At 39.5% G+C, this 24,274-nt stretch overlaps 1 protein-coding gene across 1 annotated transcript in view; it reads right to left on the reverse strand.

Moving 5' to 3' along the window:
- Positions 1 to 24,274, reverse strand: part of GMDS (GDP-mannose 4,6-dehydratase) — a 2,292,844-nt gene that overhangs the window by 672,002 nt on the left and 1,596,568 nt on the right. The window lies entirely within an intron of this gene.

The following is a 24,274-nucleotide window of genomic DNA, read 5'->3' on the forward strand; positions in this document are numbered from 1 at the left end:
CATCTCTTATAAACAACCAAAAAAAATCATCTTCTCTGGCTGACCATTCAAGAGGTCAAAGCTCTTGCCATAATCTTAGCTGTTGGCAATGGAAGTGAGAAAGATTCTGTCACCTTAATGACTTCCCAAAGATGTGAAATATGACAAGTCATTGTAATGCAAAGCATCTAAACAAGAAGCTAGCTTTCTTCTGTAGCTGTGACTTGGTAGCTGCTGAAACTCCTGTCACTGTGTGACACATGATCTCAGAGTCGCCAAGTAAGTGACAACTCCACAGCTGCAAAGCTGGTTTGAAAAGCAGAAGTTCAGTTATAATATGTGAAGGAGCCTTTTCATATTTCTGTTGACAGAGAAGGATAAAAACATTTTCTTAGCTTTATACCAGTGACATACACATAATAAAAGAAAAAAAAAAAAAACAGAAGAACTTCGAGATGTGGGGGCACAGATTTCAAATACAACAGTAGAACTATGAATTGCAGTTACAAAGACTGCTAGTATATCCATAAATCAGATGCATTTCTAAACATTATACTCCTGCAATATATCTATTAAGGACAGGAAAAAAGCAACAAATGCTACATGAATTATAAAGCAAATGTGGTCACTCACTGTAACGAATGAAAGTACTCTCCAAGTGATCTAAATTTTTATCATACATGCGGAAAATAAGTCAGTCATGGCATTCATTCCTGGGATATTAGAAAACCATGCAGTCAGATGTTAAGCCTGCTATAAAATAATACAGATCAGTTCCTTCTTTAACTCACTGTCTAAGACAGAAGCTTTCCCATGCACTTGTCAAAATATTATTTCCAGAGACATACAATAAGGAATAACACCGAAAGTAATTTCATAATTAGCAGAGTGAATGGTAGCCATACATCATCTTATCATGATGAAAAATGGGGTCATGGTATTTCCCAAATAAGTGCCCTGTACAACAAAGAAAGTAAACTCTTACAATGGGACAAGGAAAACTGCTGATAATGTATGCATCCTTGAGCAAATAAAACAGACAGGCAACATCTGAATAAGCTGCAACAAGTATCTAGCAACTGCCTTCCAAACTGCATGCAGGATGTAGCCTCCACAGTCCCAAACAGCATGGTGAGGATATTTTATAAGGATACTTAAATCAGCACTGTGAGGTTAGATTAAAAGCATGAGGTTGTGAAAAAAAGTTATGTACTCACCGTAACATTACATCTGTGTTGTCCATTTTTATTCTTCCTCAACTGATGGGTCTCAAATCCGACTCAGCCACTTCTACCAGATCCTCAGATCCAAACTCTCGAGCTCCTCCCTTTACCCATACTGCATACCTCAGATTGAGTTAGCTGCCCATAGCAGACAGTGGATAATACCTTAATAGAAGTCAAGAAGGTTTAGAATTAGAAAAAGAGCTGGAGCTCAAACAAGGAATAATAGTTCCCAAGTTGAAACCCTTAGACATATCCAAGCACAAAGGGGAGGAGGTTAGGAGGGAGGAAGGTACAGGAAGAATGAAAATGGACGACACAGACATAATATTATGGTGAGGACATAACTTTTGTATCTGATGTTGTCATTTTCATTCATTTCTCAACTTGTGAACTCATAGAAGGAAATTTCAGAGTACTATGGAACCAAACTCAGCTCTGTTTCTAGAATCCGAATCCAAATCCAAATCCAAATCCAATTTGTAATGAGAAATAAAGGTATGAGCCCTGGACCAAGTGGCAGCTGTACCAATGTCATCTACAGAAGCTCTTGACCAAAAGGCTTTGGATACAGCCATATACCTCGTGGAATGAGCTCTAAGAGGCTCAGACAAGGACAATCCTCTTTTACTATAGACAAAGAAGATACAATCAGTTAAGCATTTGGCCAGCATAACTTTGGAAACTGGCTTGCCCAATCCATTAGGTGAGAAGGATGTAAACAACTGGTCAGTCTTCCAGAAATCCTTGGTTCAATGGAGATAAAACTGAAGTTGTCTATGGTTGTCTACGTACATCCAAAAGATGAGGCATGTACTCTTCCTTGTTTGAAAAATTTGGAAAGAAAACCAGGAGGTTAATGACCTAGTTGATATTAGACTCAGAAGCTACTTTAGGCAAAAAGATGTCTTGGTCCGAAAGTGCACCCTGTCTTGGTGGAAAATCAGATAAGATTTGGAAGATGAAGCCTGGAGCTTGGATACTTATCTAGCTGAAGTAATAGCAACTAGAAAAATGTTTTTTCAAACAGAAAAACGTGAGGTCTGATCTTACTGAGGGTTCAAAAGGGTCTTTGGTTCAGAGTTTGAAGCAAAACAGCTAAACCCGAAGGAGGAGTAGGATCCTTTAGTGGAGATCCAAGTAGAAAAGCTCCTTTGAGAAAGGCTTTTAATAATTTAGAAGAAGCTAAAGACGAATTATTTTCACCTAGATGGAAATTTGAAATGGCAGCCAACTAGATCTTAACAGTAGAAAAGCTTGCCACTTCACTGAAAATTGAAGCTAAAAAATCAAGTACAGTTGGTACAAGGGCAGAAAGGGGGGAACAGATCCCTTTTAAGGGCCCAGAACACACATCTCTCCCATTTACTTTTGTAAATGTTTCTAGTAGAAACTTTTTGAGAAGATAACAAAATATGACGGACCAGGGAGGAGAGCCTGGGCTGTCTAGCAATCAGAGGAACAGAAGAAACCATGTGGTCAGCTTGATGCCCATTATGTCCATATGAGTCATACCTGTCAGGTGAGACAGGAGGTTTGGATTGGAATGCAGTATCCAGGGTGGATGTAGAAGGTGAGGCCAGAGGAAGGAGAACCAAATTTGATGAGGCCAAAAGGGTGCAATGAGGATAACTGTAATTGTGTCCGTGACTCCCCTGTTGGAGGGATCAGGGCAAACAACTTACTGCACTTGTTGAGGGGAGAAGCAAACAGGTCACAGCATGGATGGCCCCATCGACAGAAAATTCTGTCACTTTGTCCTTGATAGACCACTCATTCAGTGTCAGAATGGACCTGCAAAGCTTGTCTTCAAACATGCTGACATTCCCTGGTATGTGTGTTGCTATCAGAAAGTGGCCAGAAGAGATCATCCAGTGCCACACTCTTGTTGCTTCTCAACACAGCAGGTAAAATCTGGACCCTCCCTGTTTGTTGATGTACCAGACATATTGTCCATTTGAAGAGAAATCATCCCGGAAGGGAGAGGGTCTTGAAAGGCCCTCAATGCTAGTAGGACTGCTCTCATTTACAGGACACAGATGTGAGTAATGGCCTCTTCTGGAGACCATGTAAATTGGCTTGTCCTTCCCAAATGCTCCCTCACCCCAGCTGGGAAGCATCGATGATCATCATGGCCGTGGGCAGGGGAAGAACAAATGGATGGCCTTCTGAAACTTTATCTGAGTGAAGCCATCAAAGATATATTTTGCAAGCTTATGTGATCTTGACTGGGGCAGTTAAAGGCAGCTGAAGAATGGACCACTGTAATGACAGGGTCCACTGCATAATTTGCATGTGTAACCTGGCTAAAGGGACTGAGGTGTTAGCTGTGGTCATGGATCCCAAAGCTTGTAAGGTTAGTTGTGCTGGAAGAGAAGAATGCATTACTCTCTTGACATATAATCTGAGAGTCTGGATGTGAGTTGGAGAGAGACAGGCTATCTGACGGACTGTGTCTAGATGAGCACCTATGAACTCCAGACTCTGTAAAGGTGCGAGTTGTGATTTGCTGCAACTGACTGCGATGCTTAGGTGGAGACACAACTGCAGCAAGTAAACCCTTGCCTGTAGGAGAAGATGACTGGTGGGAGCAGTTAGTAGCCAGTCATCTAGGTACAGACACACTAGGAATCCCAGCAGTCTCAAGTGAGCTGTTACCAATGCCATGCATTTGGTGAACACACTGGGGACTGTGGTGAGATCAAAGGGAAATGCTCTGAACTGGTAAGGTCTGGCTCCCAGCCAGAAGTGCAGATATCTTCTGGTGTGCCTGTTCATTTTGATGTGATAGTATGCATCCTGAAAATCTATCAAGCACATCCAAGCATCCTTCCATAAAAGGGGCAAAATGGACTGAACTGTGACCATCAAGAGCCTTGAATATTGCTCATACTGGTATAGTTTGCTGAGAAACAGCAACTAAGCACACCAAAGATTTAATGTAGCATTAATGCTACATTAAATCTTTGGTGTGCTTAGTTGCTGTTTCTTTGTATTTCGTTTTTATACAGTATTACCAAAGTATTTCATATAGTTTGCTGAGATTCAGGATAGGTCTCAAGTCCCCCATCTTCTTTAACACTAAGAAGAATCTTGAGTAAGTCCCGGATCCACTCTGGTCCGGGGGGGGGGGCCTTCTGGAGGAACCTTTTTTCTAGCAGCTTTCTTTTTCTAAGGCTGTTGCTTCTCTCTGATTGGGTGGAACATCAGGGATTCTCTTCATTCTTGTAGGAGGAATTTAGGAAAATGGTATTATATAACTTCTAGATATAATGTTCTGCACCCAGGAATGTTTTCTTATGGATGGTCAGGCTCTTTGGTGCAGAGACAAACATTCCACGACTGCCTCCAGAGGGCAACAGTCAGGCTGCCTTTTAGGAGCGCTGGTAGGGCTTGTCCAAAAAGGAATCTGAGAAACCCTGGTTCTAAAGGCCACCTCTACTGAGGAAGTGGTGTCTTCTGTGAGTTTCTTTCCTTATGAGTCTTAGAGAGGACCCCGGGATTTACAGAACCATATCTTTCTACTGCCTCATTGATTCAAGGAAAAGGGTCTTTGAGGAGTAGAAAAACATATTCCTACAGCAGACAAGGTCTTTCTTTCTTGCTTACATCTGAAGAGTGTGTCTTTTACTTTATGGTCAATTAAGGAAGATCCATCAAATGGAGCATTGATGAATGAAGACTTGAAGTGCTCCGCAAATCCTCACATGCACATCCAGGCATGTATCCTAATGGTTATGCCTGAATCTGCCACCTGTGAGGTACCTTCCGCTGCATGGGATATCAGTCTCGTATTAGATTTTTGGTTCTTCACAGACATGAACCCAGAAAGAGATCTGGAGAGTTCTTTAATGAAATCTCTCTGTAATCTCATAAAATATGCCAAATAACTCAACAACTGCAGAGCAAAGGTCACTAAAGCATAAATGCATTTACCAAACCTTTCCAAAGCCCTGGACTCCCTGTTACAGGGATGAACAGAAGAGCTCTACTCTGCAAGTTCTTTTTTTTGAGGCTGCTGCCACACCCATGGCATCAGCTGGGAACCCCTTGCTCCAGCTCCAGTCTATGTCCCATCCTTGGGAGGGGCTTGAAATCTAGCTAGATGCCACAGTATCCAGTTCCTTTCTTGCCTAGAGAGAAAAAAGGTCTATAAGTTCATCAGCTGGGGGGTGGGGGTGTCACCTAAGATGTAGCCGGGTCAGACCCGAAAACCTCTAGGAACACAGACTCCTCTTGGGTAGGGGTACTGGATGACCAACCACATTTTTTTAAGAGCTCAATATTGTCTCCAAATGAGAAGTCTTCAGGTGGAGATCTGGGGGACCCTTCCCCTTCATTAGAATTGGTGTCCTCCATGAGAGATTCTTGAATCTAAGTGTCTCCCTTTACACATTATCTTTCAAGGAACCTCATCAGCAGGGTGGTCTGGAGAGGTATCAGAAGTGTAGGTGGAGTCCCGAGGGACTGACTGTCGCAATGGAATGGAAAAACGAGGCTCAGAGCAAAGATCTTAAGGAGATAAACTGATCTGATCAGGGAGGTAAGGGGTGTCTTTCTCTAGGTAAAGAGAAGGTCTTCTCCACAATCTCAAAGGCACAGCACTTAGGGGAGATGAAAGCCAATGACAGTGGAGCCAACATCTCCCGAACCGTCAGCTCCTGTAACCCTGTAAGCACTTGACCCAAGGATGGAGCTGGACATAAGCTGTCCACAACCAAAGCTCTAGAAAGGACAGGGACACTCCCATAACTTCAGAGTGGACTCTAGTCCCCCAGATACAAAGATGACATTTTGGCTACAAAACTCCTCTGGCTCTGAAAGGTTTTGATCTGGACTGTCCAGGGAAGTGACTGGAATCAATGAATGAACTGCCTTCAGATCTGATGAGGACAATCCCATGGATCTCAGATATGAGGTCTCTAAAACTGTAGGTCAAATTGGAGGAGAAATCAAAGGAGTTCTAGTGACAGGAAGGCTCATGTGTCCAATGGGATATGGGGCCGTGATTATACCCAAGCTGGATCTGAGCTCTGAGGAATTTCCACATCATCCTACTCAATTCAGCCACGGACAAGCTCCTAGAAGACCTGAGAGAAGAGGTGGTGGATGGAGGTCTACAGTGATTGCAAGGAGATTACTGTAAGAAGGGAAAAGGGAGAAAGGAGTCCAGAAGTTATTGGATCCAGTAAAGTAAGAAGTGACCAGATCCAAGGCAATATTAGATTTCAGAGTAGAGAGATCTGAAGTGGTCAGATCAGACTTTTACAATACTTTTGGAGGTGGCTCTGAGGAAGGAGCTGAAGCAGTTGTAAGACCTGGAGATCTCTTTCTAAATTCTTTGTTCTTGGAAGCCAAGTTGACCTTCCCTTTGTGAGTTTTCTTTGAGGGAGTTTGAGCCCCAGCTGAAACAAAAGAAGTGGAAGAGAGAAGACCATTCAAAGCTAGCTTATTTTGTCTGTTTGTGAGTGCCCTGGAGTTGCCAGTACATATATAGCAATCTGCATCTAAATGGGCAGTGCCCAAGCAGTATAGATATTCTCTGTGGGCCTCCAAGTTAGGTATTTTGCACCCATAGGTGATGCATTTCTTGAAGCAGTTGGTTTTACCAGCCATCCTGGTTACTTAAAGAAAGGAAAAATCATGGAAAAAAATCAAACAACTATAAAGAAGTACTTTTTATTTTTTTTTAAATAGGAAGATAGGAAAAAAGCTACCAACAATGGTAGACAAGACATACCATAAAAGGGGTAGGAAAAGGTCAGAAGGAAGACAGCAAAGTACTTGCAATGGTACTAGAGAAAAAAATACAGAGTTTTCTTTAAAAAATGCAAAGGGAGATTGGCAAAGAAAATTTACTGGAAAAAGGGAGGAAGGTGACAGAAAAAAAATCAGTAAATAGACAATCAGGAAAGAACAATTTTCAAAAAAACTCACTGTTTAACGTAAAGAAATCACCAATAGCTTGTGAGCAAGAGGATCCACATCTCTAGTGATACGGCAGTACATGAGATCTGGGATATGCTAGGCAGAAGAGGCATTATGGGTAAAGGGAGGAGCCTAAGAATTTGGATCCAAGGATTTGGTAGAAGTGGCCAAGTTGCATACGAGGCCCACCACTTGAGAAATGAATTAAACTTGCAATATCAGATCAAACAATATCTGGAGCCATCTTTGTGGGCTGGAATTGACAAGGGTGAGCAGAATTATAAGCAGCTGGATAAAAAAAATGCAGTTTTATAAACAACATTAATAATGACAAAAAAAGGACATCTGAACAGTCAGATTACTGCTATAGCTTGAAAATCCTCAGCATTGCTTCTATGCAAATTCCTGTCAAATATTTCAAACAGCGACAAAGAAAGGAAGGTTATCACTAGACAACTGCCTTCTTGTCAGAATATTATATAAAGCGCTAGACACAAATGAAGAATTTTTCAACCAGCATCTAGTGTAAACAGTGCCCGATACTTCATGGCACTTTTCCTACTTTGGCACCAAATCAATGGAAATAAAACAAGTACTCTGACAATAGAGGCAGGCTATGTAATCACTTGAACTGTTCTGGATGCCTCATTGCCTACTATGCTTTGCACTGATGTCAGTCCTTTGATTGCCTTTCTCAAGGGTCTGTGAGCATCAGCAAGAGACATTCTGGCAAAGAAAACAGAAGAGTGCAAATAAATCAGAATCACAACTATAATGCAGTTGTAAGACATACGGACTGCAAATATTAACCAACACAGTCATCTAGTTATACCTGAAACTCCTTGTAAACAGCATTTTACAGTTCCCTAACAAACACAATTGTGCACTTGCACACAAGATTATGAACCACCACCTGAAAAGTCCCTGTTCTGCCCTGGTAGCATTTATCTATAATGAGGGAATTTGGGAAATGTCAGAATGACAGAAAACAATGTAATTTAATTGCAGGACAGGATTTTAAAAGATTTTTTGTGTATCACTTTTGCTAGGTCTAGTATCATTATTTTCATTTTTCTGTATCATGCAGCGTGTACACCAAGAAGGGTTTCAGTACAAACAGTTACTGTATACCAAACACATTCTGTCTTTACAGCCATGTTAAAACTCATGTTTTCTGCAGCAAAAAAGATGAGACAAAACACTACGTTTGAACAGAAATACAAAATTATTAGGGCACTAATAAGCAACAGTCATCACAGGAGTAAAGCAGCAGTTGTGATGTGCATATACAGTCATGAAATGGAACTCAAGGGGATACCCTGGCTTTGTGGCATATAGGGATGAAGCCCTGATTATGACCCAGACAACCTGAGATGGCTAATGACTCAGGTGCTGGAGGAGCTGGGGCATGGAGGGTGGGAGTGAGCGACTTATCAGCTTGTCCATTCCTGGAAGACTTAGATGGCTAGTCCTGCTGCTGTGCTGTCAGCTATCAGAGGCCAGGTGAATTACCAATACTTTGGCATTTGCTAGCAGCAATTAGGAAGTGGTGAGATGTGTGCATTCTTAGCAGAGTGCAATGTAGCAGGAGTTGGGCTATGACAGCCAGTACTCCATGCTGAACCCACTGGCTGCCATGGAGCTTGGGGTTACGTTTTTAAAAAATAGCAAAAATTCCTAATGGCTGTCTGGTTGATGGCCTCTCATTAATGGTTCGTACTCTAGGAAGGGGAATGAATGGATCAGATCATCACAAGACAGTTATCAGACAGTGGGGGTGGGGGCAAAAAATGAATACTTAAAATGGAACTATTAGAAATAAAATAATATACATTTGTACCATATATAGTCTATCCTAAAAAACATTCCTAAAATATGTCCTTAATGACCGCTTTAGGTAAACTGCGAATTATGAACTGTGGTTTACTGCATCCCCTTGTGTCCCTCAGTGACATGAACTGTGTTATGAGTACAGTTTAGCAAATGATGCTTTGATTGACAACTGAAAAGGTTTTGAACAGGCATCTGGTACTGCTGCACTCTTGGAAAAAGGTGACAGACTTTTGTGGGTTCTGCCACTGAATGAGTATTTTGTGAAAGCTAACTTTTGAAAGGCTACTGTGATATTACAAGAGCATGAGGAATTCAAATTTTTTGACAGTGTGTGCAAGCTCAGTGCTACTACACCTCTAGGATGTGTGGAAAATAAGAATGTCAAATGCCAAATGTGAATTTCCAGAAGCCTCCTACAGATCTCCAAATGCCAATTTTCCACAATGGGAAATAGCTGCATATGATGAAGAAAAATATGGCGGCATCCCCTCAAAATTAATCACAATATCTATGTGGGAGAAACAAGTACTTAAAATAAGCATGAAATGACACAATTATAGCAAAAAATAAACAAATAAATGTACAAAGATTCTTCACTTCTTAAATATGTTTCAGAACAGTTTAATACAATGATCCATTCAGTATGTCAATTATCATTTATTATGCAGTGAAGGCATGACTTGTACTGGACCACTTGGCAGTTAAAAGCTGGTAGAAATTCAGTATGCTGAAGTCTAACCATGGCACTAAATACTTCAACAGGCATTATAACAAAGGTTGCACAACTGCTAAAAGGACAACTTGGATAAGTTTTCCTCAGCTTAACTTAGATAATTCTGTCAACCATATATAAAATGCAGCACATTCTGAGCAGTGTTATATCAAAAGCCAGTCTGACTACACATTTAATTAGGTCAACAATTCTGTGAATACAAGCAGTCCTTTGAAAACACATATCAAGAAGGACCACCAGTACTTATCCATCGCTTACACAATTGGGAGGCTGGGAGGCGTACTATAGTGTCTGAATTCGGACAGCCCCTCAGAAGACAGCATGAATCATTCAAAAACTTTTAAAAGCACCATTTCTGTAAACTGAAAGCAACTTTGTGAGAAAATGAAAGAGGTAATTGTTCACATTCAAAATGTTTTGCTACATAAACAGTGTGACCATCAGCCAAGAACACCTCAGCTGTTAGCAATTTCATTTTCTAATAATAATGAAACCTCATGGCAAGTGATGAATCTACAACAGTTTGTACATCAAGCTAGTAGGTCCACTGCACAACAGTAACAATTTATTTATTTATTTATTTGAACTTTGCCAGGATGGTCCATTGGTCCGAAGGAGCTCGTTTTCAATGGAGTCCTGGGGAGAAAAGCTCCATAGATGCAGTATATTAAACAACAGGTTATTAAAGTACAAGAAGAGTACATAAAACAAAGGTATATGTTAGTACAATTAGAAAAAAGATAAATTATATCACAATTAGTAAAAGTTTACAAATATATAGTCAAATCTTCTTGCCTGTGGTGCAAGATGGAAACAAAGACGCTGTATCGCTGATAGAACAGCAATAGTGAGGAGGTGACCTTGAGATTTTTCAGCAAAGGATACTTTTCAATCACTGCAAGGCAAAGGCAAAAAAAGGAAGAAATAAAAGAACATGCTTATTCTGAACATCTGTTTCTAGTGTGCTGCTGGTATGCAAACTATTGTCTGTTGGAAGTGTGCTGTAGTAATGTTTGCCAGGGTTAAAGACTGGGTCAATTTGATCAAGAAGCTAAAATTAGCTTCTGTGTGTTTCTTGAAAAGAAAAAAATGTACTGCTACAAAGCCTTTTGTTTTCATTAAAACCAAGGTTTCAGCTTTCTAGTACTGCTATGCAAACTGCCATGAAATGGAAAACCATGAAACACAGTTATGTATGCAGTACTAATCACTACTGTTCATAATGTTTTACGTCTGCTGGCAGGCTTAGAAATCTGTAGAGTGAAAAAAATCCTGTATGGATCTTAGATCGTGTCTTTGAAATGTCAGTCAAATCCTTGTGTGTGCTGTAGTCACTGATGAGTGAGGTAAGCCAACATAAAAAACTAACACTGATACATTGCCTTTGACTGAGCAGTAGCAATGTTAACTTTTCAATAACAGTCTCATATATTGTCAAAAGATAGCATGTTTTGCTTTGAAGAATTAACAATCTCTTCCAAATGACTCAATAAGCCAGAAAATAGTGCTGGTCCCTACAAAAATGGAGTATCCTCCTGACGTATCTCACCATCAGTATCACATCTACATACAAGATACAAGCTCCAGGACTGTGACTTCTGTGTTTTATTTATTTTTTTTTTACTGCAAAAGACACAAAAGGAACAATTCCCACTTTTCTGAGGTGCCTAGGAGCACTAGTCAGGTGCACATGGCAGTAGACAGACTCCTAATGGAAAAATCAACGTAGCACAGCAACCAACTAAGAACACTCAGATTTTCTGAAGAAGTTCTTGGCAAAATTAAATGAACGAAAGCGCTAATTTCACTAAATTGGAACAAATTCCCTCTCCATATTAGATCCAACCTTTCCTTTCCCTGTTTTAAAAAGGAGCTTAAATCCTACCTACGAAACTTGAAATTATGCCGTTGCCTTGACCACATGTAGTCTTAGTCTGTCCTACTGTATAACCTGTTGCATCTCCTAACTTTCTGTTAGTAACTTCTGCTTAAACTAACCTCCTAAACCCTCAGCTCTACTACTATAGCCCCTTCCTTTCTCTCCCCCCTCCCATTCTCCACACTATTTATCTTCTCCCCCCCCACTTCCTATCAATGTCTGTACATTTTCCTTCTTTTGAACAACAATTATCCTTTTGTTTTTACACTTATATGTAGTAAACTTAGACCACTATCAGTGTAACCCTTAATGTTCATAATTTTTTCTTTTGTTTTTCTCTTTATAATTAATTTCATATTTGCATTGTTATTTTTAATAGTTTTTGTCCTGTATGTTTATCTTTGCTTATGCTTGCTGGGGCTCTTTCCCCTTGGGTCTCCACTGAAAATGGGTTGCTTACTATCAATGCTATGCAAATAGCGAATAACCTTTTCTGTTTTACAATTATTTTGTATTGTGATTATTTAATATTTGTATATTGTCACTTTATCTTTACTTATGCTTTGCTGGGACTTTTACCCTCGGGTCTCCACTGAAAATGGGTTTGTTTGGAAAATCAGTTGGACTAACCCGGTTAACAAATGTGAAATAAATAAATAAATTTAGTGGATTAGTATTTGCCATCAGGCAACCATTCTACGGCTTTTTTGAGACTCCTAATGGAAGTCTCAAAGATGCACGACAGCTGATAACAGGTCACAGCTAGAAACCTGTGTAGTGTACTACCAGACATAATCAGACAACTGGCAGGGAATGGAATACTTATTTAGCTGGTGGTAATTGCTGTTCTTGGTATAAGTATATACTGTAATATCATAATAGCAGTAAGGTAAAAACACAATAAACAAGCTATGTATACCGAACTGGGGAAAAAAAAACTGATAAGAAAGAAAGACTATAGTAGTTTATCAAATATAGCAAGCCTAATACTAAGACTGCATTTCTAAATATTTCAGGTACCCTGGAAGGCAGGAAATATACAAATGATATCCATATTATTCAGTCAGATCTTAGCTCCAGAGGAAAAAAAAATGAGAGCAATGTGACATCTCTGAATAAAAGCATATCAAAACAACAGTTACTGGTGTGTGAATAATTATTCTATTCTCAAGCTTGGTGTGCACTGCACTACCTTAGTGAAAGAATAAAAGCAGTGCTCTAAGAACTAAGAGGTGGCTAACTGGTAATCTCAAAATGAATGAACCTCATATAATGAAATATATATATATATATATATATATATATATATATATATATATATATATATATATATATACACACACACACATATACATATTATATATATTAATGGCTGTGTATGAAAACTTTCCATAACAATAAAAGACAGGGACATTAATTGTCTGGCTCAAGGAAAACTCTCAAACCACTTAAGGCATAAAGAATGTTTTTTTCTCAAAGAAATACTGTTCTTGTGAAAAATGAGGTAGAACTGACTCACCATAAGTACTTGCAACTCAAATGATCTCCTAGCAGAATTAAAAACAACAAGTGAAACAGTCTGCCATGTTAAGAAACTTGATTTAGCCAGATAAGCTGGTTCAAACAGAAAAATAAAGAGTTAGTTTTTCAAGCATAAAGTTAATATCACAAAGAGAAGCCACCTGTTTTCTAGGCAGACAGATATGCCATAGCCCATTCAAAAAAAATGATTTAAATTGAGGGTGGTTTAGAAAGGGGGTTATCTAAAGGCAGACAAGCAGAAATGGCCAGCAACTGAAGCTAGTTAGAGGAATAAGAAAGGCAGAGGGCAGTAACTCCCACAAATAATCAAGAACCAGAGGTAGTCAGCCCCGAAGATGGTCTTGGTTCTTGGACTGACATCTTTTCCACTTGCACATATATGGTTTTCCTAGTAGCAAGGTTTTTTTCACCACTTTTAATACCTGCTGCATGTCCTCAGAAAAAAATGTGCCTAAAAGGTATAAAGATGCTATCATCCGAGGAGTTAGAGGAATCGTTTTCAGGGTTGGTGCAGATCAAACAATCTGTGTCTTGTTTGAGCAAATCCAGTATGTGAGGAAGCCAAAAGGGAGGCACCACTACAATTTTTGGGTAGTTCTGGATCATTAGAAGAAATCTGGCTATCAGGAAAAAGGATGGAAAAGTATACAGGAACATTCTGGAATCTTCCATAGGAATGAGAAGCCATCTGTCTTCCAGGCCTGTTTGCAAGGAGTCCTGGAAAATAATTTCTTTAGCTGTCTGTTCTGAGGGGAGGCAAACATCTGCTTGAGATTCTTCCTACAGTTGGATCAATCCTTGGAAGCCCCCAGTGTGAAGTTTCCATTCTTGAGTGTCTGTCCTGATCCTAGTTAGTCTGTCTGTAATCAAGTTTTACTCTTACTGACTGTATGAATTTTGCAGACTCAAAACCAGCTGATTTGCTCATAATAAGTCTGCAAACAGAGTATGATCTGGCACCCCATGTTTGTTTATGTACCATATCACTGTGGTGTTGTCTGTGTAAACTTGCAGAGGTCCATGGAACTGCAGGTGATTTAAGACTTTCAAAGTGTTGCTCACTGTCAACATCTCGCTAAGATTTATGTGCTTCTGTCTGCTGTAAGGGGTCCAAAGAGCTTGCACTTTCACCCCTTTGGAAACCTTTACCAGGTGGTGCATCTGTAGTTAAAGACTGGAGATGGGTTGGTGGAGGAATGGGAGATCTGGTCTACCACAAAATCTCTCTTCTTATAAATCCCAGAACAAGGATCTGAAAAGATAAAGATAGATGCTGAGTCCAGGCTGACTTGAGGTACCAGTGGATTTCTCTCAGCTGAAGTATGGCCAGAGGAAGCGTGAAAATCATCAATGCCATGTACTTGGTTTTAGTTGGATAAAGTCTAGAACTGTTAAAATATCTCTAATTTGTCTAAGGGAAGAAAGGCTCTTCCCAGGGCTAATCTAGCAGACATCCCAGAAATACAATCCGGTGAAAAGGGGAGAGAGAAGGTTTCTGAGAGTTCTTTTTTTGAAAACCCAGACTGAGGAAAAGACTCTTGTCAGCTGGAAAAGCAGTCTACAAAGATGAGATAATCACCCAAACATGAAAAGATGTGGATGTCATTAAGTCTGCAACAAGCAATTACTGGAGCCAGACACTTTGTGAATACCATCAGAGAAGAGGAAATTCCAAATGGTAAGACAGAGAACTCACAATGTAAACCAGTTACAAAAAATCTTAAAACAAATCATCTGAACTGCTTAAAAAGGGGGCTGTGATGACAAGCAACCATTAAATCTAGCTTTGCAAAGAAGCTAGAGAAGAGATAAGAGGTACAACAGACTAAAAGGAAGGCATTTTAAACTTTGAAATCTTGACAAAACATTTAGAAAGGAAAGGTCCTGCATGGGTCTCCAGGATCTCTTTGGTACCAGAAAAATCCTTGCTTAAAAAAGTCTTTGCTCATCTGTCAGTGAGCAACAAGTTATGTTACTCTCTGTACAAATGTGATACAAAACAGAAGGAAACTAGGAGATTTGATTCACTGGACAAAGATGAATACCATGGAAGGGAGGGCTTCCTGTTGCTAAGTGTACCCCAGCTGAACTACATTTAAAACCCATTTGTCTACCACAGCCTGCAACAACAGAAGATGAAGCCTCAGAGAGATGGAGAGGTTGCCAGGGTGATGAGGGGGCAGCCTGAAGAGGTAGCATTCATGTTAACTGGGAGGACTGCCCTTGATTTTTTGAAGATTTTTCCTTTCTTTCTGGAATTATGTTTAATGGCTCATTGCTGCTTAAATTACATATTGAAAAAGGGAGCTGAAAAAGAAGGGAATATTTATTTGCCTTAAAAAAGGAGGGCTGACAGACTTGGGAAACCCCTGGAATGAATGTTCCCCTTTCATCCCAATTCCTGAACACCGCAGCTGCAAAAGGGCTAAACAGAACTTCCTCTGCTAAGGGAAAATGTAAAGTTTCAATTTTAACATCTTCAGGAAGGTTTTGTGAGTGAAGCCAATGAATCTCCTCATTGCTGGAACAGAAGCAGCAGTACTGCAGGAAGAAATCAAAAGCAGTATAAGCACATGTTAAAACATGCTTAGTAACATGAGGGGCACTCATTAAAGGGGCTTTCAAAGAAAAAAATTTTACCTCAGGAGGAAAGTTGGCTATTTACTTTTGCATATTCTCAAAAGAAAAAAGAAAAAACTTTAACATACGAGCTTGATAGTTTATAACCCTGAAAGTTAAAGAAGCAGAAGAATAGAATTTCTTCCCCAACTTGTCAAAAGGTTTCCCACCCTTGTCAGAGGGAATGGGGTTAGCAGCAGCAGCAATCTGTTTAGCAGAAGCAGGTTTGAGGACAGAAATCACTGCTGGATCTGTTTAAATGTTAGAAAATAAATATTTATGAGTCTGTGACACCCTATATAACCTGAGAGATATCTGGGGCCATGAAAGTGACTATCAGCCAAACTGGAAGCAGTCAGGAAAGCGTTTTTTTAAAACAGACAAAACAGAAGAAACACCTGCAGACTTAGGCAAGTTCAACTGCAACAAATCACAATACATTTTCTGTGCAACTGGAATTTCATTCTGCTCCCACTAAAAATGCATCTCATGTTAGACAAAGTCTCAAAAAAGGAAAATATTAAAGCTGGAAATCTGAAAAACTTACATACACTGCATCCTCTGAAGCATTACAGATGGGTTCACTGTACATCAACATGTAAAAAGGCATGAGAAATGCACAGTCTATGGATCTAAACCTCTTCTATGACATCAACAGAATGGTTTGGAGAGTATATCTCGCAGAGGATACCGCTGCTCTGAAACAGACTCTCCAATTCACATAAATCAAAGTTTATCCCTGTCCATATTCAAACACAACTTAGATCTATACATGAGAAACAGAAAATTTATCCAAGGACTGGCCCCTGTACTACTAATGGCCATCCCAGGCTGGGTTTTACACGAACTTCAGAACCAACTGGCTCCCCACCTAAGCACCATGTTCAATCATAGTCTCACGTCAGGCTTTATGCCCACTGAATGGCGCACAGCAACAGTTATCCCACTTCACAAAGGGGGAGCCACCACTGATCCTGGGAACTATCGCCCTATTAGTCTGACGAGCCTGGTCTGCAAGGCCATGGAACGTATCATCACGGAACTCATAAACAAAGACATTGATAGCCTCCAAACTCTGGACCCCATCCAGTTCGGGTTTGTGAAAGGCAGATCATGCCTTCTGAACCTGATCGACTTCTTTGAGGCAGTCACCAAAGCCATAGACGAGGGTAAGGTGGTTCACACAGCCTATCTTGACTTCGCCAAGGCTTTCGAAACCATCCCCCATTCTGGAATTATAGCTAAACTCACTAAACTAGGTAAAAATCCCTAAGTCACAAGATGGGTTACCAATTGGCTCAATGACAGAACCCACACTGTAAAAGTTGCAGACTCCAAATCTGACTTCAAACCAGTGACAAGTGGAGTACTACAGGGTTCAGTCCTGGGACCTCTCCTGTCTGGTATCTACTTTTCTGAAGTACAGGCTAACACAGAAGGCCTCTGGCTACCAAAGTTAGCAAATGACTGCAAACTAGGAGCCATAGTCGAGTCCCCAAATTATGTGGATATCCTACAGAAGGGCCTCACTGAGACAGATGCCTAGTGTCAGAGGCATGGCCTCAAGCTCAAAGCCAAAAACTGCATTGTCATCCCCTTTGGTAAAAACTCTGTACCCATGAACTACCAAATAAACGGCAGTCTACTTAACGCTGCCACAGTAGTCAGGAAATCCTTCTATGTGGCACACCTCATCACAAAAGGGTTCTCATCCAGGAAAAAAGAGGTCACTGTTCCCCTCTACTTGGCACTCATTAGACCCATTATACAGTACAACGCCCCTTTTGGAATGTACCTCACAAGACATCTGCAGCAGCTGGAAAGGCCACAGAAGTACCTCACAAAGAGAATTACTGGCATCAAACAGATGCCCTACACTGACCGTCTCAAAAAACTCCAGCTTTACTCTGTAGCATATCGCCTACTCTGAGAAGATCTCTGCCTAACATATAAAGCTATGTTAAACCCAGAGCTGTTGGACATGCTACACCTAAAGAAATCCCAATCCCTCTGAGTTGCACGCTCTAGGGACCTAAACCTTGTCACCACAATAAACAGGACATGCTGGAGGGATAGATTCCTGTCCTAGAGACTTCCTATACTCTGGAACAAGCTACCCATCTATGTCAAGCAAAGTTCCTCATTAGCACTCTTCAAGAAAAATCTTGATGAGTGGATGGGAAATAGGAAATACACCCCGGGGATCACTTCTGTGGCTCTGCTCAACAGAGGCACAGGAAATTAGCTTTCTTGGGTGGCGTAAGCCAGGGAACCTTGTTGGCTAGGCTTACTTAGGCCCTTGGGCCGATAGCCCAGTACCTACCTATGAACCTAAATGCCTTATTTCACGCATTGGTCCTCTAAGATTATCTATGGCATGATTCCAATTACTCTCATTAGGGGTAGTATATAATTATTGACCACAGGATGGATAAGGCCATTTTCTAACCATATAAGATAGGTTAATTCAAACACAAAAAAGGAAACTGGCTAGGTTGAAAATGGCCCATAAGGCCAGCTAGCCTAGTACTTACCTATGAACAACATTTTCCTCAGAAAAAGAATGCTCAGATTAATAAGATATTCTTGAAGCACAGCCATCACTCTTTAAAGCCTTTTCTTCTGACTGAAAATTATAGTCAGAAAGAGCTGGAACTCTTTTTGTTTTCTTGCCAGAAGAACTAATAAGCAAGGAAAAAGCATAACTGAGTTCCTTAGGAAATCTCAACAAATTGTTCCTGACCACAGAAATAGAAACAAGAAAAGGTAAGATTTTCCAATGGAAAATAACTGACCCCTAGGAAGATACTCCTCCCAGATTCAGGTTCTCTATCCCGAATGAGTGAAGGAACTTCATCTGCCCCCTCCCCTGAGAACTACAAGAGTGATTCGCCCTTGACTTCCAAAAGCATCCCTACAGCTGCAGAGACATGGCTATCCCCCGATCCTTGGTGGCTGTAGATGCAATATCAGATGTACTGACAAAACCACAGCATATGGCAACAAATCCAGTTAACTTCAACTTCAAATAAACAAAATAAAATAAAGTGACCAGAACCACGAGAATAGCATTATGCACAAAATTTATTAAAATGCTAGTTAAAAACTTTCGCCCAAGGGCTTCATCAGGCATAAATTAAAATCAATATACTCAACAAGTATACAGAGAAGCATGTGCACTTATAATAAGAACACATATGTGGTCAGAGGCATTATTAATAAATATTGGCTGATTCTAATGGATATTCCATAATTACGAAGTGTGATTTGTGAAAAAACAAGTTTTGAGTACAAGAGAAATGTTAACTTGAAAAATAAACTATTCTCTAAAGAACAACCAAAGAATTCTTTATCTTTTAACAGCACTAAAAGGCACTTCTAAATGTAATAAATGTACTTTATGTACATAAATTTATACAGATAAAACATTCACTCATCCAGTCAACTGCAAAGAATTCATACTCTGAGCATATGGCAACTTCTTCTTTTTTGATGCTTATTCCTAACTTTTGGAGCCGTGCATTTGCACTCGCGCAGGAAGTACCTTCAAACTGTGATACACGTCACCTTATTTACATGGCAAAATGTAAAAAATGTATGGCATAATATGTAGCTATGACCAACTGTAAACTGAAGGAGAAAATTAGCAATCATATTGCAGATATTAATACAGGTGTTATCACAAATGCACTTTATAAACATATTGTTGATACAGACAGAACACGCAATTTTAAATTTATGATTTTAAGCACAATTCAGGAGCCTTTGCATGGTGGGGATATTGTAAAAACAACTGAAAGTGAAGAACCTAAATGGATTTAAGGATGAGAGCTCACATCGTCCCTGGACTAAATGGTACTGTTACTTTAAAGCCAGTACTGAGACAGATTAATAGACAGGTTCATTGAATTAATTTTAATTAAGTCAGATGTCTTAGCACTATATGCATTTAAGTGTACTGATTTTGATTTATGCCTGATGAAGCCCTTGGGTGAAAGTTTTTAACTATCATTTTAATAAAATTTTGTGCATAGTGCTGTTCTCATGGTTCCAGTCACTTTATTTTACTCTGAATATCAGAGCTACTGGGGAGAAAAGATGAATCAGCTGAGGAACCAAAAGGGGCCACAGCAGTCACCCATCAATGGGATGAGGCACAACAGGAGCCAGCCTGACACCAAAAGACACCCTGACAACTTTCTTTTTGCAGACAGCTTCTCCATAGGTTATTCAAGAAAGTGACCTGAAAGATGGATAGTGTAGCCTGGACAAATCGGTAAAAGGTACGGTAGAGAGCATGTTATACTGAAGTAAATAAACTACTGACACAGTCCCCCCCACAAGCACAAAATCCTACCTCAAATACACAAATCTACAACACCTGTAGGAATATTTTGTCAAAAAAAAAACAAAATGTTCACAAAATAATTTATACACAAATTCCCTGAGAAATGCTTTGACAGTTCCCCAAAACATTCAGCTTCCAAGCAAACACATTTTAGTTAGAAAAAAAAACAAGTTTTCCTTGCCTTGAAGATTACTAGCTAACCAACAGTCCCACAAGGTATGTTGAAGATGTGCTTTTTGGCAGCAGCAAAGCTCTGACTGACTGACTTGGTGCTCTGTTTTTTTACTGAAATTCACTTGAGCTCCTGACAGACTGCATGGAAGGCAACCTTAAGCTTTGAAATTTGGCCATTCACTAGAGCAGGACCCTAGTAGCTTAGGCTACTGCAACAGGTGAACAGCTATCTACACAGATGCATTGCATTTAGATGATATTTGGAATAAACAGCACTACATTTGTGGTTTAACAGAATTAATTTTCTTACTGACAACTTCTATGTCTGCAAGATCATGGTACAGCAGGGAGTGGGAATTTGCCCTTTCCCTGCAGCTGTGTGACCTCAGCGTTGGTCTAAATAGTTAGCATGAGGTGTGGGGAGCACAGGCCCCTGGCATTAAATAGATTTTTAATTTTTTTATGTCACTTTGTGTTTTGCTTTTTTTTAGATCATTTTTTTTTTTATTTTAACATTTGAGTGCTTTCAACATATAGGGGTTTGAGGTTGGCATAATGGTTAAGGTGTTTGCCTTACAGACAAACAGTACAGGTTTGATTCTCACAGCGGGTAACCGGCTAGGCTTAAAATGGCCCACAAGGGCAGTTAGCCTAGGACTAATCTATGAACCTATATGTAAATCATATATATGGGTCTACTTCAGAAACTTGAAATTCATATTGTCGAGAAGATACGATCGAACTACAAAAAACAACAAAAATCTACCTTTTTGCAAGCCCCCCTGCACCCACTACACCCCCTGCATATTATAGATACCAACTCTTAGATCGCACACAGTGGGGAAAAGGGTAAATTCCCTGATCTGCTCTGTACTGTGATCCCCAATCAAAAGTTTTGAGATTTCGGAAACTCAATCATATCCTCTCGACAATATGAATTTCGAGTTTCTGAAAACCTGTTCTGAAGGGGCCCATATATATATATATATATATATATATATATATATATATATATATATATATATATATATATGTAAAATTTAGTTGTCTCTGTGTATTTATATCTCTATAAACATACATGCACACACATCCTTTGGCCTGAGTTGTGGCTGAAAAGGGTCCATTAAGATCAGTCTATATAATGTAATCAGGCAACATTGCCTTGCAAGCATTATACTGCATATTTCAAAAACACTTTTTTTCCATACTGCATATTTCAAGATCAATTTTTCCCTTTTTTGATTACAAGTATAACTATACAGCTACCTTAATATAGATTTTCAGGCAAATAAATCAAGAGACAAAATACAATGTACCATACACTGTTCTGTAATTTAATTAAAATAAAGATATAGATTTATGAATTCCTTACACAGTTATATATAATAATTACATAATAAATAAAGCTTGTAAGAATATAATAGGTTTAAGATAAGCATTCTTTCTGCAAAATTAAGAAAAGTGATTTAACAAAGAGAAAAAAAATAGCCTGGCTTGAAAATACAGAACATCTGCAGAGGTGTTGAACACCAAATGCATTTTTTCAAATTCCTATACTTCATATAAAAATACTGAAACAGTGCCTAAAAAGAACTACGCAACCTATTATAAACACATTACTTCAACTTCTGGACAACTAAAAATATATTAAAGAGGTCATATACATGGTAATTTAAATGGGTATCATCTTACTCATCTCCTTTGTGTTTGGTGGTTTTCTAATGTTTTAATTTAAATGGTTTAGAGGAAGACAGTTGGTGGGTACTGTGGTGGTGGTGCTGCGTTAGTGTTGTCGCCTCATAGCAAGACGTTGTCCCATTCAATTCTCAGCTAGAGCGTCTTCTGTGTGGAGGCATACATGAATGGGGCATGCCTTTGTTGAAGGTTGTGCGTCAGGGCTGGTAACCCACTACATAAAAATCCACTACCAATCATTAGCGGACCGGAGTTACGCTGTGGCGACCCCTAACCGGGAAAAGCCGAAAGACACAAACAAACAAACAAACAAGAGGAAGACAGTTGGTGGACAGGTATTGGTCATCTCTGCATATATTTTCTAAAGAACAGATACCATCTTTTAAATAGTGGAACAATTGCACAGTAATCCACTTGCTGAACATCTTTAAGTTTCTCCTTTTGTTTTTATACAATTTCAAAGCTCTGAGGTAAGGAAAACCAAACAAAAAACATTCTTTGAGTTGTACTACTAAGGATTTGACTTTTAAATCCTCCAGCATGTTTTCTGATAACTACCAGACAAGTCAACATACGACCAAACCTGTCACACTGGCTTTACCTACAGTATCCAGAAACCAAATGCTGTTTCTACCACCTTTTTTAAAGAGAAAATTGTGCTCTGATAAAACAAAGTGTCATCAAGTTATGTACTTTGAATGATAAAAGGAAGGAGTTCTGGAGGTACAAAGAAAGCACAAGGATCATCAGAAGGGACTAATTTAGGTAGCACTGTCACCTCACAGCAATAGGTTTGCTGGTTCGCTTCTTATCTGAAGTGCCTTCTGTGTGGAGTCTGAATACCCTCCCTTTGTTTGTAAGTGTTTTTTCCAGGTTTTCCACTTTCCTCCCACATTCTATAGACAAGCAGTAGGTGGAATGGACACACTAAACTGGCAGTAGGTGTGTATGTGTGTGTGGTTGGTATGGAAGAATTATGGCGGCAAGTCTAGCCACATGGTGGTGTGAACATTGGCTCTAGATGATTTCCAATGTTGAAGTGACACCCTGACCCCAAGTGCAAAAATGGAAAAAGGGGTTATGGGAAGTTGGATGGCTAGATAAGCAAACTAAGGCAGAAGGATCAAATTTTAATAAACTTGTATTACAGGTCAGCTGATCTATGATCAAATGACTGCTGACAGTCGGGATGGTGTGAACCTTTATTCCATAAATCTTGGCATGTTTTAAATAAAGGAGGAGCTCTCATCAAGACCTCTAAACTTTTAACATCTGTGCAGTCCCCTCTTTATACATCTTTGTAACAGGCTAGCAAGAATTTTCCTGTATAATATATCAATCCAAGATATCAGCTTAATGGAGAGAACCAAAACACTGATAAGAATATTCATGGTCTGAAATAAGATAATGATGAAAGAAACAGTGAGTAACAAGCTGCGCTTTCCCCTCTTTTGAACAAACCAGAGAAGGAGTTTGCTCTCTTTAGTCTTTATTTTATTCAAGGCTTCACAGGTAATGAAACAGGTCTGGAGTTTTCAGTACTAAATTCTCCAAAAGGAGATTAACATTGGTCCTGAATACGGGGCTAACTGCCCTGAAGTGTCATTTTAAGCCTAGCCAATAACTCATGGTTAGAATCAAACCATGTACTTTGGAACTATGAGGAAAACACCGTAACCATTATGCCAAACCAACCTTCCCATTGCCAAGCTCACATAAATAATTATTCACAAGGACTTGAATCCTGAACCATCTGAAGTCTGACCCATAAACTAATCAATGTAACCAATGTGCCCCTCTGCCAATTTCATACAATCACTCTTAAGTAAAGCAGATACCTCTCTAAACTGGAAGCAGAAAGCCTTAAGTTTCTTTGACTATTCAGACCATTAACTTAGATTCCCTGACCATCAATGTTACCTATGAAAAAACAACATTCGATCTAATGTTGGTACTAATACAAAATGCCTATCTGATCTTATCTTTAGAAATTTACCAAGAATGGTAGAAGCTTCTCGGGCTAGAAAATAACTGACTGTATCTCAGTCTGTGAACATCAGGAAAAGAGAAGTGCACTTCTCAACAGTCAGCAAAGATGAAGTCCCAGAATCTGATGGGGATGATGCTATCTTCTTTCAGATGGATTCTGCCTTACACTGGCTCACTTTTATTTACTTGCTCAGATCTTGTTAACACTTCCAAGTACTTTCCCCACCATTTTCGCCTAATGACTTGGGACATTTTTTGGTTAACAGAAATTAACACCTTCTGTTTCCTAAGTTCTGTGGCCTGCTTGAGTTTAATGGATTCATGGTAACAAA

Source organism: Protopterus annectens, chromosome 3.part0 (assembly GCF_019279795.1).
Source record: "Protopterus annectens isolate FY-2018-M chromosome 3.part0, PAN1.0, whole genome shotgun sequence".
In the NCBI taxonomy this organism is placed as follows: Eukaryota; Metazoa; Chordata; order Ceratodontiformes; family Protopteridae; genus Protopterus; species Protopterus annectens.